Genomic DNA, 16617 nt, shown 5'->3' on the forward strand with positions numbered 1-16617 from the left:
ACTTGGTGAAGTCTGGTGCAGTCTTCCCAATTCTTGAGCAGGTGGTTGCCAATCAATTCCAGGCATTCTTGGGTGACTATACATATATATTCTCATTTCAATCAGAATTCATGTGGTGCCTGGGGAATATTGTTCAGCTTCATGGAGCCTCCAGTATGGGATAGACTTAGGCTCTATACTCTTTTTTTATGAAATCATTTCTATTGGTTTTACAAAGTACAAATAAACACAAACTAGTAACAACATATCTGTATAAAGAGATTCTCCGAATCTCAAGACTTCCCCCTATTCCCTCCATGAGGTCTCCTTTTAAACATCTACAACTGCATATTCATCGGTACTCCAATTTTAATATCAAACCATATTGTCCATAGTAATTTTTACACTACAAGTGATTCAAAATCCTGCTCATTTCCATCTGCTTACAGTGGTCTCCTAAATAACTTATAATTTCCCCCCATTCTTTTATAAAGTTTTCATCCTCTTGATTTCTGAGTTTTCCAGTCAGCTTTGCCATCTCGGCATAGTCCATCAGCTTGGTTTGCCATTCTTCTCTTCTTTCCAAGTCTGGGCTAATAAGAACCAGGCGGCTGTTGTTCCATACATGAAGAGTCTTTTCTGCTCCTAACTTAGGCTCTATACTCTTGATGTAGCAAATCCTAAAAGGAAATTATGTCCATTGTGGCTTCTGCTATCTCTGCAGCATTGCCCCCCATCCTTCCTTGTTGCTTGAATAGAAGAAGAATTTGGATTTGATATCCCGCTTTATCACTACCCAAAGGAGTCTCAAAGCGGCTAACATTCTCCTTTCCCTTCCTCCCCCACAACAAACACTCTGTGAGGTGAGTGAGGCTGAGAGACTTCAGAGAAGTGTGACTGGCCCAAGGTCACCCAGCAGCTGCATGTGGAGGAGCAGAGACGCAAACCCGGTTCCCCAGATTACAAGACTACCGCTCTTAACCACTTGAATATAAGTCCTTTCATCCCTGAGCATTGGCTATGCTTGCTGGGGCTGATGAGCTACTGCTTTCTTATCCCTGCTCAACAGCATTATAACCTGGCAAAGCAGTGCAAAGAGGTGAATTAGTAGTAGCAGTACACCGCCCATTACTCTGGATGTCTTCTGACAAATATAACAGCATAATAAAACATCAGACATTAAAAACTTCCCTATACAGTGGTACCTCAGGTTAAGAACTTAATTTGTTCTGGAGGTCCGTTCTTAACCTGAGGTACCACTTTAGCTAATGGGGCCTCCCGCTGCTGCTGCGCCATCACCACACAATTTCTGTTCTCATCCTGAAGCAAAGTTCTTAACCTGAGGTACTATTTCTGGGTTAGTGGACTCTGTAACCTGAAGTGTCTGTAACCTGAAACGTCTGTAACCCGAGGTACCACTGTACATGACTGCTTTCAGATGCCTTCTAAAAGTCAGATAGTTGCTTATTTCATTGACATCTGATGGGAGGGTGTTCCACAGGGCAGGCGCCACTACCGAGAAGGCCCTCTGCCTGGTTCCCTGTCACTTCACTTCTCACAGTGAGGGAACCACCAAAAGGCCCTCGGAGTTGGACCTCAGTGTCCGGGCTGAACAATGGGGGTGTAGAGGCTCCTTCAGGTATACAGTGCCGAAGCTGTGTAGGGCTTTAAAGGTCAATGCCAACACCTTGAATTGTGCTCAGAAATGTAATAGGAGCCAGTGTGGATCCTTTAGGACTGGTGTTATATTTGTTTGAAACAACTGGCCAATTGCTTGTCCGCAGGCATCTGGAATTGTTACATAGCAATGAAATATATAGTTATGTCTTCTTGTACATTTTTCTGCTTGCATCTAAAGCTTTATTTACATTTTTATTGCTTTTGATATTTTAACTGCCATAATAGCTATTATTACTATTGTTATTTCACTTACGTGATAACTGAAACTAGAAATAAAGCCGATAGGGCTTTAATAGTCTTTAACCTCCATTTCTGTGTCCGGTGCAATGAGCATCAAACAGTTTCACTGGGAAGGAATCTAATTCACTGTCGCCCATTAACAAAATGTCTTGCATTAGTAATTCAGCTCCATGCAGAAATAACAGTGGCTTTTACATTATACATTTCAAAAGTAGCTAAATTCAATTAAACAAGAAATTCCTCCTGAAAGTAATTGTCTTTCTGAGATCTTCTATACAGTTTTGAGATTCTCCCCATTAAATACGGGCAATGATCATCTCCATTACTTTGCAGAAGCTGCAGGGGCTTTCATCCAGAAGAAAGATTGCTTATATTTATTAATATCGGGCCATTTTTCTTTCCATTCCACTGATAACAAGCGGTGAACATTCTGCCTTATAAATGAGTGTGAACTAAAGTATTAGCTCCAGTCTCCCGAGGGTTAGGATCTGGATTTCACTTGGCATCTACTGCCAGTCTAGAAAACGGCAAACCCAAACAGTATAGTTTCTGTGCCCTCTCCTCTCACCCCTACAGAACAACAGATGGCGATACATTGTTGGCAGTAGTCCCAGCTTTTATGAGAAATCTGTATGTGCTTGGCAGTGATGCCTTGTGAATTATCCTGCACCCCCTTATGTACTAAGAGTTGAAGGAATGACAGGACTTTTCAATTCTGCCTGTACTCCAGCTCCTTGCTTGCCGATTCACTGGAGCAACCTTTAGCTTTTCCTGATGTTGATCCTCTAGAGTCCAGGGGTCAGCAACCTTTTTCAGCCGTGGGCCGGTCCACTGTCCCTCAGACCCTGTGGGGGGCCAGACTATATTTTGAAGGAAAAAAATGAACGAATTCCTATTCTACTCATGTAAAAACACCAGGCAGGCCCCACAAATAACCCAGAGATGCATTTTAAATAAAGGACACATTCTACTCATGTAAAGACTTGGAGAGCTGGGAAGACAACTCATCTGTCAAACATATGGCAAATTATGCTGCCACATGATTGACAGGTGAACTGTCCCAGGCACCTGTCAAAATCCCAAACACCTTGCTATAATGGGCATTGGCAGCCCTATGGTTGGTGCTCTGAGAAGCTCTGAGCATAGATGTGCTGGTCCCGTGGGTCAACTGTGAGGCGAGGTCCGAGTCCAGTTCGAGGTCGAGGGTGCAGTATGGAGGTAGTCCATCAAAGCTGAAGCTGTGTCCAAGGCAGGGAGTCGGGTGAGGTCAGGAGCTCCGGCAGGACAGGGTGCAGGCAGGAAATGGCTACCAACAATGTTGCTCCTGCAACTTGGGACTGGGGCTGGCCGGCTTTTATCTGTCCCGAGGCATAGGGCAGCCCCGGTCCACAGGTGACTCGCCTCTCCTGGCCTGGAGGCGAGCACTCCTCCTGTGGGAACTTAGTTCCCTCCGCCTTTCTGCCCTGAGCCTCTGCAGCTCAGGAGAGGCTGGAGGGTTACTGGACCCAGAGGTAACCTCAGCTTCCTCTGACGGGACTGAGAGTAGAGCACCTGCAGGCAATGGGTCCTCCATCACCTCAGGAGCCAGAGCAGACTCAGCTGGTGCCTGCCCCTGAGGATCCAGCACAGGTGAGGACCCTTCGGGCTTATGCCCCAGCCTCGGCTCAGCTGGTTCTGGAGGCAGGGAATCCTGTGCAGGCTGGGATCCCTCAGGTTCAGCCTCCGAGTTCAAATCCCAGGCCATCGCAATAGAGCTGGTAAAGACCTACTTGCTCCCCTGCCCATCAGCTGAAGGGAGAAGGAAGCCTGTCTTCTGCAACCACCTGCCAGCAGATTGACAGGTGGGCAGTGCCTTTGCAGGTCAAGTTGGACCTCCTGATAGGCCAATATTTTTTTCATGAGTCAGAGGTTCCTCACTCCTGCTATAAACCAAGAATGGGCAACTTGGGATAGCAAGTCCCATCATCTCCAGCCAGGATGGACAGTGGTCAGGAATGACAGAATTAACATCCAACAACATCTGGAGGGCCACAGATTCCTCATGCCCACCATAAAAAACACAGCTGGGGTATGAATACACAGTTGGGATATGAATATTTCTGGTTTGATTTCATATTCTAATTCGGACATTTAAAATAAACGCAAAACAAATCCACTAGCATGGATATTTAGATGAGGCACAAAACAGCTGGGCCTTGGAAATCCTAGCTACATTTTTTCCAATTTATGAAGATAACATTGTTTTTAACTGACTCGAAGCCACTAGAGAATGTCATTATGCTTCATTCTTATACATGGATTTCCTTATGGCACTGCCAACCATGTTAAGCCACGGTATTCCAATTTTAACTTTTTCTAATTGATTGAACACCATTTTATAACAGATGAAAGGAGATGTTCTCCAGTGAGGATGCAGTGAGATGAGTCAATGGTATCTGGCTTATAGAGGATTTGACTAATCCCTTTCTTATCTGTGGTTATACAGAGTCTGCATATATTTTAATGCTCTGATGAATAAGTATCTACCTGGCTAATACTGACAGAAAAATAATTATATTTGGGGCTGGTTTTATTTCTGTTTCTGTCAAGACATCCTTGTAAATGAAAATATTGATGGACAGGATTTGCTTATGAACAGTGCAAGCCTAGCTCGGTCTACTCAGAAGCAAGTTCTTTTGAGTTCCATGGAATTTAACTCCCAGGTAAGAGTGTCTAGGATTGTGTCCTGGTTTCCTTAAATTTCATCCATCCACTATGGAACTTCAGACAGAAGTCATGGGGATTATTCCAGTCTTATCCTGCTAACACCACTCTATGGTAGGTCAGGCGAAGAGATGGTAACTGGCTCAGGGCTACCCAGTGAATTTCCATTAGCCAAATAAAGCTATCTATTGATTATACTGTGCAATCAGAAATAGTTTGTTTAGAAATGTGTTAATGATATTAAAACATTTTCATTCATTTCTATGTAGAATCAGCGACAGACAGGGGCGCCAACTATAGGGGGCTCTGGGTGCCCAAGCACCCACAAAAAATTGTTGTGGGTGCTCAGCACCTGCACCACAGGGCCCCCGATGCAACTTCAGGTTCTGAGGATGGGGGGACGAGCGTGATGTCATAACGTCACGTTGCGACATGACATCATTATGTCACGCACACTAGGCACTCATAGCCCGGGGTCCAAGTCAGCTCCCCTGGTGAGAGATGAGCTCTATGCAGGCTTGAATTAGATTAGCTCACGATGATCTGAACTATTTCTCATCTGAAATAAGAAATGGGAAAATGGCTTATTTCTCAGATACAGTGGTGCCTTGGTTCTCAAACTTAATCCGTTCCGGAAGTCTGTTCCAAAACCAAAGCGTTCCAAAACCAAGGTGCGCTTTCCCATGGAAAGTAATGCAAAATGGATTAATCAATTCCAGACTTTTAAAAACAATCTCTAAAACAGAAATTTAACATGAATTTTACAATATAACGAGACCATTGATCCATAAAATGAAAGCAATAAACAATGTACAGTGGTACCTCGGGTTACATACGCTTCAGGTTACAGACTCCGCTAACCCAGAAATAGTGCTTCAGGTTAAGAACTTTGCTTCAGGATGAGAACAGAAATCGTGCTCCAGCGGCGTGGCAGCAACAGGAGGTCCCATCGGCTAAAGTGGTGCTTCAGGTTAAGAACAGTTTCAGGTTAAGAACGGACCTCCGGAACGAATTACGTACTTAACCAGAGGTACCACTGTACTGCAGTCATACAATCAATCCATCAGTAGCTGGACTGGGTTCTACACAGTCACAAAAACAAAACAAAAAGAGCCACAAAAACAAAACTTATTTGCAAAATAAGTAGCAAAAACAGACAGACCTCAGCATACACTCAAAATGGAAGCATAACACTCAAAAAAGGAGCACTTTCGGCTTCCAAAAAAAGTTCACAAACTGGAACACTTACTTCTGGGTTTGCAGTGTTTGAGTTCCAAGTTGTTTGAGTACCAAGGCATTTGAGAACCAAGGTACCACTGTAATTCAATTGAATTCCCAAGCAGTCCAACCCCCAGTTCTGCCAGCCTCCAAAATGGCAGGTATCCAACAATGATTTCCTAAATCTCTTTTCCCTAGTCCTTCCCACTTACCCAGGCATAGGCAAACTCAGTCCTCCAGATGTTTTGAGACTATAGTTCCTATCATCCCTGACCACTGGTCCTGTTAGCTAGGGATGATGGGAGTTTTAGTCCCGAAACATCTGGAGGGCAGAGTTTGCCTGTGCCTGCACTTAACTGTTTTCTGCTGCTCCTCTCAAAGAAGAAGCAAGCAGTGGGAGCTTGGTGCCTTCTCTTCACTCCTCTCATACCTGACATGCAGCAGCACCAAGAGAGAGGGTGAGATTGGAGGCTGTGTTGTTGTTTAGTCATTTAGTCGTGTCCGACTCTTTGTGACCCCATGGACCAGGGCACGCCAGGCACTCCTGTCTTCCACTACCTCCCGCAGTTTGGTCAAACTCATGCTGGTTGCTTCGAGAACACTGTCCATCCATCTTGTCCTCTGTTGTCCCCTTCTCCTTGTGCCCTCCATCTTTCCCAACATCAGGGTCTTTTCCAGGGAGTCTTCTCTTCTCATGAGGTGGCCAAAGTATTGGAGCCTCAGCTTCAGGATCTGTCCTTCCAGTGAGCACTCAGGGCTGATTTCCTTAAGAATGAATAGGTTTGATCTTCTTGCAGTCCATGGGACTCTCAAGAGTCTCCTCCAGCACCATAGTTCATAATTGGAGGCTGTATGGGATGTCAAAAGAAAGCTGTGGGGTTTTCCAAGATTCAAATCTGAGCTGAAGAGAAACTAGATGCCATAATGCCCACAGTGCATTTGAGCTGAGCACTGCAATAACCTAGCACCCCTATTTCCAAGCCTGGGAATAAGTGTCTCAGCAACATATCTACTTAGGAATTGAGCATAAAGGAAACTTAAAGGCTGCAGGTCCATAGATATTTTGTCAGAGGAGAAAAGAACTTGAAACTGCTTCTGGGTGGCTTTGTGAGTATATATGCTCTTTCTTTTATCGGCTTCCAATAAAACTGGGGAATTATTCTGACACATATTTGGAGACCACAGAATTTGTGATTCCAACCTTGCTTTGCTTAAGTCCTTGAGTGAATGCTATCCCATCGAAACCTTACGGATGCTGATTTATGAATATGGCATTGCCAAACAGGTAATAGACCAGCAAACTGTCAGAGTGCTAGAACTTATAAATCACCCAGCAGTGTTCTGTATATTCAGTTCCTTGTATAAAATATGATTTATCCTGCTGAGATTGCGCCTACTATCACATGAGCCAATTTCCCCATAAGTATATTTCATATATTGGACTATTTTTGTATATTACACTGCTAGGAAATCATCTGCCTTTTTTCATGATGCCATGGTATCAATATGCTATCATTCTTTTCATTACACACTGTTTTCCATTTACTAGGAGAGATTATTGCTATTGCCATTTGAAAGTTCCTCTTTGTTTCTTTGCAGGCTCTGTAGCAAACAATGTTTCAGTGCAAAACACCTTTGCTTGGCCCAGATGACATTTAAAGTTCAGAATGTCTGCTTTTGAGTTAGATAGAGCTTTTTTTAGGTGGTGGTGTCTGGGATAATTAAATATTTTTTTAAAAAAATGAAAATTTGATCTCATAGAATAGTATTGCGCAGGGTTTTGCCCTACGTTGCAGAATTTCTCAGTTTGATACTGGAAAGGGAGGAACATAGCAGACATAGGGACCCTGTTCAAAAGCTGGTCTGCATGCATTTGCTCCTATAGACTCATATAATTATAGAATTGGAAGGGACTCTGAGGATCATCTGGTCCAACCCCCCGTAATGCAGGAAGGTACAGCTGTCCCATATGGTTGAGATCAGGGGTGGAGGAAGGGGGGTGCGGTGGGGGCAGGCCCATAGCTGTCAACTTACAGATTTGAAAATAAGGGACCAGCAGCCTCAAAAATAAGGGATCAGCAGCCAAAATAAGGGATTTTCAGAGCACAGGTATGTTCAACTTCTGAGCCCCTCCGAGCCAAAGGCAGAAAGCCCAGCCAGCAGCCAAACAAAGCCTCAAGCAGTGGTTCCCACAGCGCAGCAACCCGGCAAAGGGTATGCAGCAAGGAAAACCACCGTCACCTCTCTGCTGGGAAGCGCTGAGCAAAGGTGAGTCCCCAGGCAACGCGGCCAATTTGATTGGCACAAGGCATGCAAGCTCCACCCCCCAGTCGTTCTTAGACTCCTTATTGGCTGAGCAATACAGCCAAGCAACACAGTTGGAGCCTTCCTCCTCCCTGGCCAGCAGGGAGGGAGGGAGAGGAGCTGCTTCCTTTGAAACCCGGGAAATTTAAGGGACAATAAGGGACATCTGTGGGACACAGCGCTGGGATAAGGGACTTTTCCGCCAAATAAGGGACGGTTGACAGCTATGGGCAGGCCACCCCAGGTGTCACTGTGAGGATCAGAGCTTACAGGGTTAATAGCTCAGTGTGTCCTGCATCTGGGGAGGAGCTTTCCCCATTTCCGGAGAAGCTGTTTCTTTGTTCTGTCTGACTTTTGAGGGAGCCATTATGTTTTTTGCTCCTGACAATGGCTGATTTGTTTTCTCTGCTGCTGTACATAATAAAGCTTCTAGATTAGTAAGAAGCCTAGTACAGACTCTGCTTTTCTGCAAGCTTGCACACTTTGCACACACAGAAGGACACACGCTGTGTTTTACTCTGCTATGCTCAGCTATGCTCCGAGGGAGCAGCTGCACAACGGAAGCCTGCCAGACCTACACGCTGGGCAAAACTCCACAGTCACCACTTGAGGGTGTGTGACAAAAAGCCAGGAGGAACTGACTGCGGGGCCTGCAGCGCACCCGGGCTACGCGTCTCCCAAACGGTCCCCCCGCCGCCTCCTCCTCAGCTGTAGGGCGGCTGAGTGGGAAGAGGCAGGCAAACTCCTCAGAGGCCCCACAGAGCATCCTGCCCTGGCTCGCCCCGCCCCCACGGGCAGCTGGCCCTGCCCCTGGGACGGACTAAAAGGAAGCCACTGCAATCTTTTTATCGGTGCCATCCATTTAGTACCCTATACTTTAGAGACAAGGTGCATGACTCATGCTCAGATATGGCTTCCATGACCTTTACAGACATCATTCCACCTACAAATGGCGCATGGAAATCAGGAGGAGCATTGTGGCTGAAGGTTGTCCCCTGCATTCTGATCAGTAAGCAGTTGCTCCTTGTGATGTCCACATTTCAGCATCAGAAATGAACCCATGCATATACATTTGTACATGTAAAGTTGTTTCTTTTCCTTTCTTGTATAATAATATTTTATTATTTTCCCAGATTGAAAGTTAAATTTTGTTACTCAGCAGTAGAGATGGGAAGGCCTGGAAAAATGGGGAGGGGGGGGACAGGTTTCTTCCAATTCAACAAAACCAGTGACTTCTTGCTCACCCAACATCGATGTTTAGAACCCGCATTATGTACAGTTGTGTTTTAAGATTCCATCTTATCTAATTTCGTCCTCTTTAACATGTTTCTTTATATATTCTGCTTTTTTCTTACACTTCAAATGCTGCTGTGGTCTTCATATATGGGAAATAACTTTTTTAATAGACTAGAAAGGGTTTCCAGTCTTCCTTAAATGGTTCCAGTGCTGTCAGTTTTGCCATCTCTGTATATTCCAAGATTTTCATCAACCATTCTTCCTTTGAGGGTGTTCTCTGTCCATACAAAGTTGTTCCGACACTGAACTGAAGTGTGTAGTTTCTGGCTGAATCATGACTGAATCGAACACCTGGGAAGAGTCTGACTCTGGAGATGAGGGAATGCAGTCACAGACAGAGTGAAAGTGGGTTAGTTTGGCCCCCCTTCATTAAGAGTTCCCAGACTCAAATAGAACAGCAGAATTCTAAAGCTTGCAGGCAGAGGGAGGGAAATAGACAGCACTGAGGGGGTTGCTATGCAACCAGGAGGGAGGCAGCGTTTAGAGGGCTCTTCGTCCACCCATCTTCTTCCTGAACCAGAAGAGCTGAAAGGGTTAAAATGCAACAGAAGTACAAGAGAGGAAGAACTGGACTTTGGCGCCTTTCATGCTGCGAAAGGGGCAGAGACTCAGAGTGACCAACTCATCGCTAAGAGCAGCGGGCTCAGAGCCGCTCTCTGGGTGTTAATTGTAAATAAATGTACCATAAAACTGCCAGAGACTCCTTAATTCTTATCAGAGCTTGCTTGTCTGCCTGAGATCATTACAATGGGAAAGACTGAAATCTCAGAAAGCTGCTGTCACTCAACTTACACAAGAGCTCAGCCATACAGTCTCAAATACATTTTTTCGGGGGGTGGGGATCTAAGATTTTTGTTCATTCTCTCTCTCCCTCTTCCCCCCATCTCTCACACACCAAGTCACCAAGAAAACATTTCTTCAAGCATTCTCCACCATTATCCCACACATGCACACACAGAATGCCCCAGAATAGTACTAGGTCTGGAACATTGTGGAGGATGCAAGATGGCGGCCAGGTGGCCAACAGAATTGCCCTTACCAAATAAGTATTAGGGAAAATGTGGCACAGGCAGAGTTTCTGCTAAGCAAAACTTGTCCCCAAGAAACCAAGGAGGATTTCTCCACTCCATAGAGAAATTTCATGAAATGGTCACTTTAGTTTCCCTGCACACAAATTGCATGTATAATTTCTAGGGACTGTTTGCACAAAGCTCTTCTCTGGACATACAACATCTTTTCTGTAATGTGCAGAGACATTTGAGGGGCCAAAAATGTGAGCTGACAAGACAAGATACCCCAGCAGCTACAGTAATCCATCTTCCCCACTTTTCAACTCTTTCTAGTATTTCAGGAAACCTGCCAAATTGCTCATAGTTTTAAAGTTTATGAAGAAAAGATATCCGTTATGCATTACACCCCCCCACCCCGACTGTCTTTCAGTGAGTGGAATTAAATTGTTCCTTACACTACAGCATGGGTAGGCAAACTAAGGCCCGGGGGCCAGATCCAGCCCAATCGCCTTCTAAATCCAGCCTATGGATGGTCCGGGAATCAGCTTGTTTTTTACATGAGTAGAATGTGTCCTTTTATTTAAAATGCATCTCTGAGTTATTTGTGGGGCCTGTCTGGTGTTTTTACATGAGTAGAATGTGTGCTTTTATTTAAAATGCATCTCTGGGTTATTTGTGGGGCATAGGAATTCGTTCATTCCCCCCCCCCAATATAGTCCAGCCCCCCACAAGGTCTGAGGGACAGTGGGCCGGCCCCCTGCTGAAAAAGTTTGCTGACCCCTGCGCTACAGGATAGCTTGCTGAAAACGTGCTGCAACAAAATAAACAACACAGCCTTCTTTCTTCCCACTGCCCCGCACCTCCATCCTGCATTGAATGCTACCCGAGAAATGGGAAAGAAACATTATACTCGGAGTGTCTGGAATGGAAACTAAACAGGACTCTGCAGGAGCGAGTAAATAACAGTGCATCTTTGATTTGAGCTGTTCGCCAGTAAAGCGGGCAGTTTAACTTAAACTCTCCCCATTGCTTATGACATGGAATGAATGGCTCCAGATAGGGCACACACGGCACGAAACGTTTCCTGCAGTGAAGCCTGAATGCAGCAGGTAATTGCCATGTTTTAGAGAGAGAGAGAGAGAGAGAGAGAGAGAGAGAGAGAGAGATAAAATGTGATAATATGTAAGGAAACATTTCTTCAATAGAAAAGTGGCAAAGCAATAAAGTGGAGAGCTATCCGAATTCTACTAGCCATGAATCCATTTGCTGAGCGTTCAGCTGGCACAGGGAGTAACGGAATACATTATACCAAAAGGAAAAAGGGGGGTGAGTGTGAAAATCTTGGCAGCTGTATCTTTGCAAGCAGTCTTTGAAAGAAGAGAGGGAGCGAAAGCAATAGGAAACCACAGAAGCTGCCTCAGTCTGGACTGTGTACCTTAAGAAGAACTGGGTGCCTCTATGAACTGTCCCATCACCTCCTGGCAAATAGAAGAGGAAGAAATGGAGGCAGTGAGAGATTTTACTGACTTGGGTTCCATGATCACTGCAGATAGTGACAGCAGTCACAAAATTAAAAGACGCCTGCTTCTTGGGAGAAAAGCAACGACAAACCTAGACAGCATCTTAAAAAGCAGAGACATCACCTTGCCAACAAAGGTCCGTATAGTTAAAGCTCTGGTTTTCCCAGTAGTGATGTATGGAAGTGAGAGCTGGACCATAAAGAAGGCTGATCGCCGAAGAATTGATGCTTTTGAATTATGGTGCTGGAGGAGACTCTTGAGAGTCCCATGGACTGCAAGAAGATCAAACCTATCCATTCTTAAGGAAATCAGCCCTGAGTGCTCACTGGAAGGACAGATCCTGAAGCTGAGACTCCAATACTTTGGCCACCTCATGAGAAGAGAAGACTCCCTGGAAAAGACCCTGATGTTGGGAAAGATGGAGGGCACAAGGAGAAGGGGATGACAGAGGACGAGATGGTTGGATAGTGTTCTCGAAGCTACCAGCATGAGTTTGACCAAACTGCGGGAGGCAGTGGAAGACAGAAGTGCCTGGTGTGCTCTGGTCCATGGGGTCCCGAAGAGTCAGACACGACTAAATGACTAAACAACAATAAATGAAGTGTTAAGTGACACCCACATGTCACTTTGGGCATTTTCATATGTGAAGATAACGTAGCCTTTGCACCTCTCTCATGCTAACACACTGGATGGCTTTGAAAGAGGATTAGACACATTGATGGAGGATAAGGCTTTGTTCTACCTCTACAGTGGAAGGCAGCACTTTTCTGAAGACCAGTTGCTGGAAAACTGCAGGAGGGGAGAAACCTCTGGCAAGCTTCTCATAGGCAACTGGTTGTCTACTGGGGGAAAGTATGCTGGACTATATGAACCATGGGCCAGCAGGCTTCATTTAGATTCTTAGGCACTGTCTGTTGTCAGAAGGCTGGAGACTTAACGCGCTTCTGCAATGTAAGGTTCACTTATGTAAAATCTTCCATCTCTGAATGATCCGTGTGAGTGTCTGGAGGTGGCTGGAGATTGGAGGTTGGTTAACAGATTGATTAGCCCCAAAATAGAAAACGAGCAAGGTCCCAATCAAAGAAGAATGGCAACTTAAACTGATGGAATATGCGTAGCTTGCGGATCTAACGTATAGAATAAGAGTAAAAGAAGAACATTTGTTTAAAGAAGATTGGAAAATGTTTACTGAGTATATGGGGGGGAGAATAGTATACACTTGAAAACTTTGGCAGCATTAAGATAAATTCAACAGTGTAAATAAGTTTTGGTGGAAGTAATAATGGAATACTGAATTGTTTAGTTTATATAAAATATGCAGGGATTTATGCTATGTAAAATGAACCATGGAAAGAGAAGAAGGGAAGTCATTGATATTTTAAGGTTGTACCTGTATAAATGAATATTCTAAATTGTAAAACAGAAAATTTAATAAGATATATATATATAATATATATATATATATATATATATATATATATATATATATATATACACACACACACACACACACACACACACACACACAAATTGTGGTGGAATCCAGCAGACAAGACAGAAGTACTGTTTCTGAGGGACAGGGGGCAGGAAGGTGAAAAGACTCCCTGGTCAATAATAATAATAATAATAATAATAATAATAATAATAATTTATACCCTGCCCATCTGGCTGGGTTTCCCTCTGGGCAGCTTCCAACAAAATATTAAAAATATGATGAAACATCAAACATTAAAAACTTCCCTACACAGAGCTGCCTTCAGATGAATGGGGTTACTATGCCCTTAAAGGACCAGGTGTGCAGCCATGGAGTCATTCTGGACTCTCAGCTGTCCATGGCGGTGCAGGTCACTTCTGTGTCCAAGGCAGCTGTCTATCATCTTCATCTGGTACACCAGCTGAGACCCTACTTTCCCGTGCAATTACTCACCAAAGTGGTACATGCTCTAGTTAACTCCCGCTTGCAACACATTCTATGTAGAGCTACCTTTGAAGGTGACTCAGAAACTGCAATTCATCCAGCTGTCAGACTGGTGATTGGGAGAAGCTGCTGGGACCACGTAACACTGGTCCTAAAACATCAACGTCTCCCAGTATGTTTCCGAGCACAATTCAAAGTGTTGGTGTTGACATTTAAAGCCCTACATGGCTTTGGCTCTGTATAACTGAAGGAGCAGTGTTCACCCCAGACACTGAGATCCAGTTCCAAGTGCCTTCTGATGGTTCCCTCACTGTGAGAAATGAGGCTACAGGGAACCAGGCAGAGGGCCTTCTCAGTAGTGGCGCCCGCCCTATGGAACGCCCTCCCACCAGATGTCAAAGAGAGCAGTAACTACCAGACTTTTAGAAGTCATCTGAAGGCAGCCCTGTTTAGGGAAGTTTTTAATGTGTGATGCATTACTGTATTTTAATATTTTGTTGGAAGCCGCCCAGAGTGGCTGGGGAAGCCCAGCCAGATGGGCGGGGTATAAATAATACATTATTATTATTATTATTATTATTATTATTATTATTATTATTATACACTGTATACAACTAAAAACATCTGCAGGATTTGAGTAATGCTAGTAATGTACAAAAAACTATGGAAAATGGGTTACTATTCTTTTAACAAATTAGAGAAAATAAGGTAAGCAGATTTAAAAAAAAGACTGATAATGAAGGGCAGAGGGAAGTCAAGGGATTCAGAGAATCCTAAATGAGGAGGTGAATGATGTGTTTGAATTTAAATTTGTTATGTAAAACTTAATAAATATATATATACATTTTTTTAAAAAATAAGAAGACAGCCCTGTTTTAGGAAGGTTTTGTTGTTAGATGTTTTGCTGTGTTTTTTATATTTTGTTGGAAGCCGCCGAGAGTGGCTGGGGCATCTCAGTCAAACAGGTGGGGTACAAAATAATAATAATAATAATAATAATAATAATAATAATAATAATAATACACAGGGTCTCACTATGTCTTAATTAAATTCTAGCAGCCATTGGATCCAGGACTTTAAGGGTGCCTAGCATCCACAATTCACAACAATATATATAGACTAAGCATAAAAAGGAATGCTCACAGCATTAATACATCAAAACAGATCCTGCAGCTCCATTAGAGAGACCATTGAAGCCATAGCTTTTGATGCTCAACAGAGAGAAAGTCAGGCCTTTGTCTCTTTCCATCTCTAATCTCAAGACTGCCAGTCTATTTTGCTGTCTTTGACACATTCAGACCTTGGTGGCATGCCTTTTCCCGCTCACCTCCCAGAAGGATCTCCAACTAGTAAGATTCAGTAGCAACTCATGACCCTAGCTTACATTACAAAGCAGACACTTAATGGACCTTGACAGGCTATTTACATAAAAAAAGAAAGTGCTCTTGGCCATTTTAGCCGTCCCTGTTTGGGCAGACGGCTATACAGCTGTCAAACTACAAAGCTGCAAGGGCACCAGAGAGGATATCCATTGCAACCTCAAATGCAATTAACAAATCCTTAATTAATATCCATTTCGTAGTTGTTGTTGGGGGCGAGGAGGGGAAGCAAACAGAAGAGGAACATTTTGATTCAATTAATTAATTTAACCAAAAGCATATACAGTGGTATCTTGGTTCTCAGACTTAATCCTTTCCGGAAGTCCATTCCAAAACCACAGTGTTCCAAAACCAAGGTGCGCTTTCCTATAGAAAGTAATGCAAAATGGGTTAAAAACAACCCTTAAAATAGCAATTTAACATGATTTTTACTATCTAATGAGACCACTGATCCATAAAATGAAAGCAATAATCAATGTACTGTACTATAAAATAAATAAGACAGTATTGTAGATAATAAAAATCAAAATTACTTTTTTTTCTTACCTGCACTGATGATAGTCATTGTTTGGATGGGGGGCTTTTATCCATTTCTGTAGTCACACAATCTATCAGTCAGTAGCTGGACTCGGTTCCACGCAATCACAAAAGCAATTTAACCCCAAAAGCCTCAAAAACAAAAACGCAAAATAAATAGCAAAAACCAAAGCGCCAAACTTAATCTGTTCCAGAAGTCCATTTGACTTCCGAAATGTTCGAAAACCATGGCTTCTGATTTGTGCAGGTGCCCTGGAAACAATAGCTGACAGCCGCATCTGACATCCAGCTTCCGAAAAACATTCAAAAAACATTAAACTTACTTTTGGGCTTTCGCTGTTTGGGAACCAAGGTATTTGAGAACCAAGATACCATTTGATTGTGATAAAACCTCAAAGATGTTACAATAAATATTAACAGAATCATTAAAAACAGTTAGAAACAGTTACCAGTAAAAAGATTAAACACATCAACACATGGATTTCTTAATTATTTGACAAAGGTAAAGGTAAAGGTACCCCTGCCCATGCGGGCCAGTCATGACCGACTCTGGGGTTGCGTGCTCATCTCGCTTAAGAGGCCGGGGGCCAGCGCTGTCCGAAGACACTTCCGGGTCACGTGGCCAGTGTGACGAAGCTGCTCTGGCGAGCCAGCACCAGCAGAGCGCACGGAAACGCCGTTACCTTCCCGCTATAAAGCGGTACCTATTTATCTACTTGCACTTAGGGGTGCTTTCGAACTGCTAGGTGGGCAGGAGCTGGGACCAAACGACAGGAGCTCACCCCGCCCCGGGGATTCGAACCGCCAACCATACGATCGGCAAGTCCTACGCA

General features: G+C 43.9%; 1 long non-coding RNA gene across 1 annotated transcript in view; it reads left to right on the top strand.

Annotated features, from left to right (window-relative positions):
- LOC310745097 overlaps positions 1-16617 on the top strand; it is a 54900-nt gene that overhangs the window by 19895 nt on the left and 18388 nt on the right. The window lies entirely within an intron of this gene.

The sequence above is a fragment of the Podarcis filfolensis genome (assembly GCF_964270895.1).
Source record: "Podarcis filfolensis genome assembly, chromosome: 11".
Lineage (NCBI taxonomy): Eukaryota > Metazoa > Chordata > Lepidosauria > Squamata > Lacertidae > Podarcis > Podarcis filfolensis.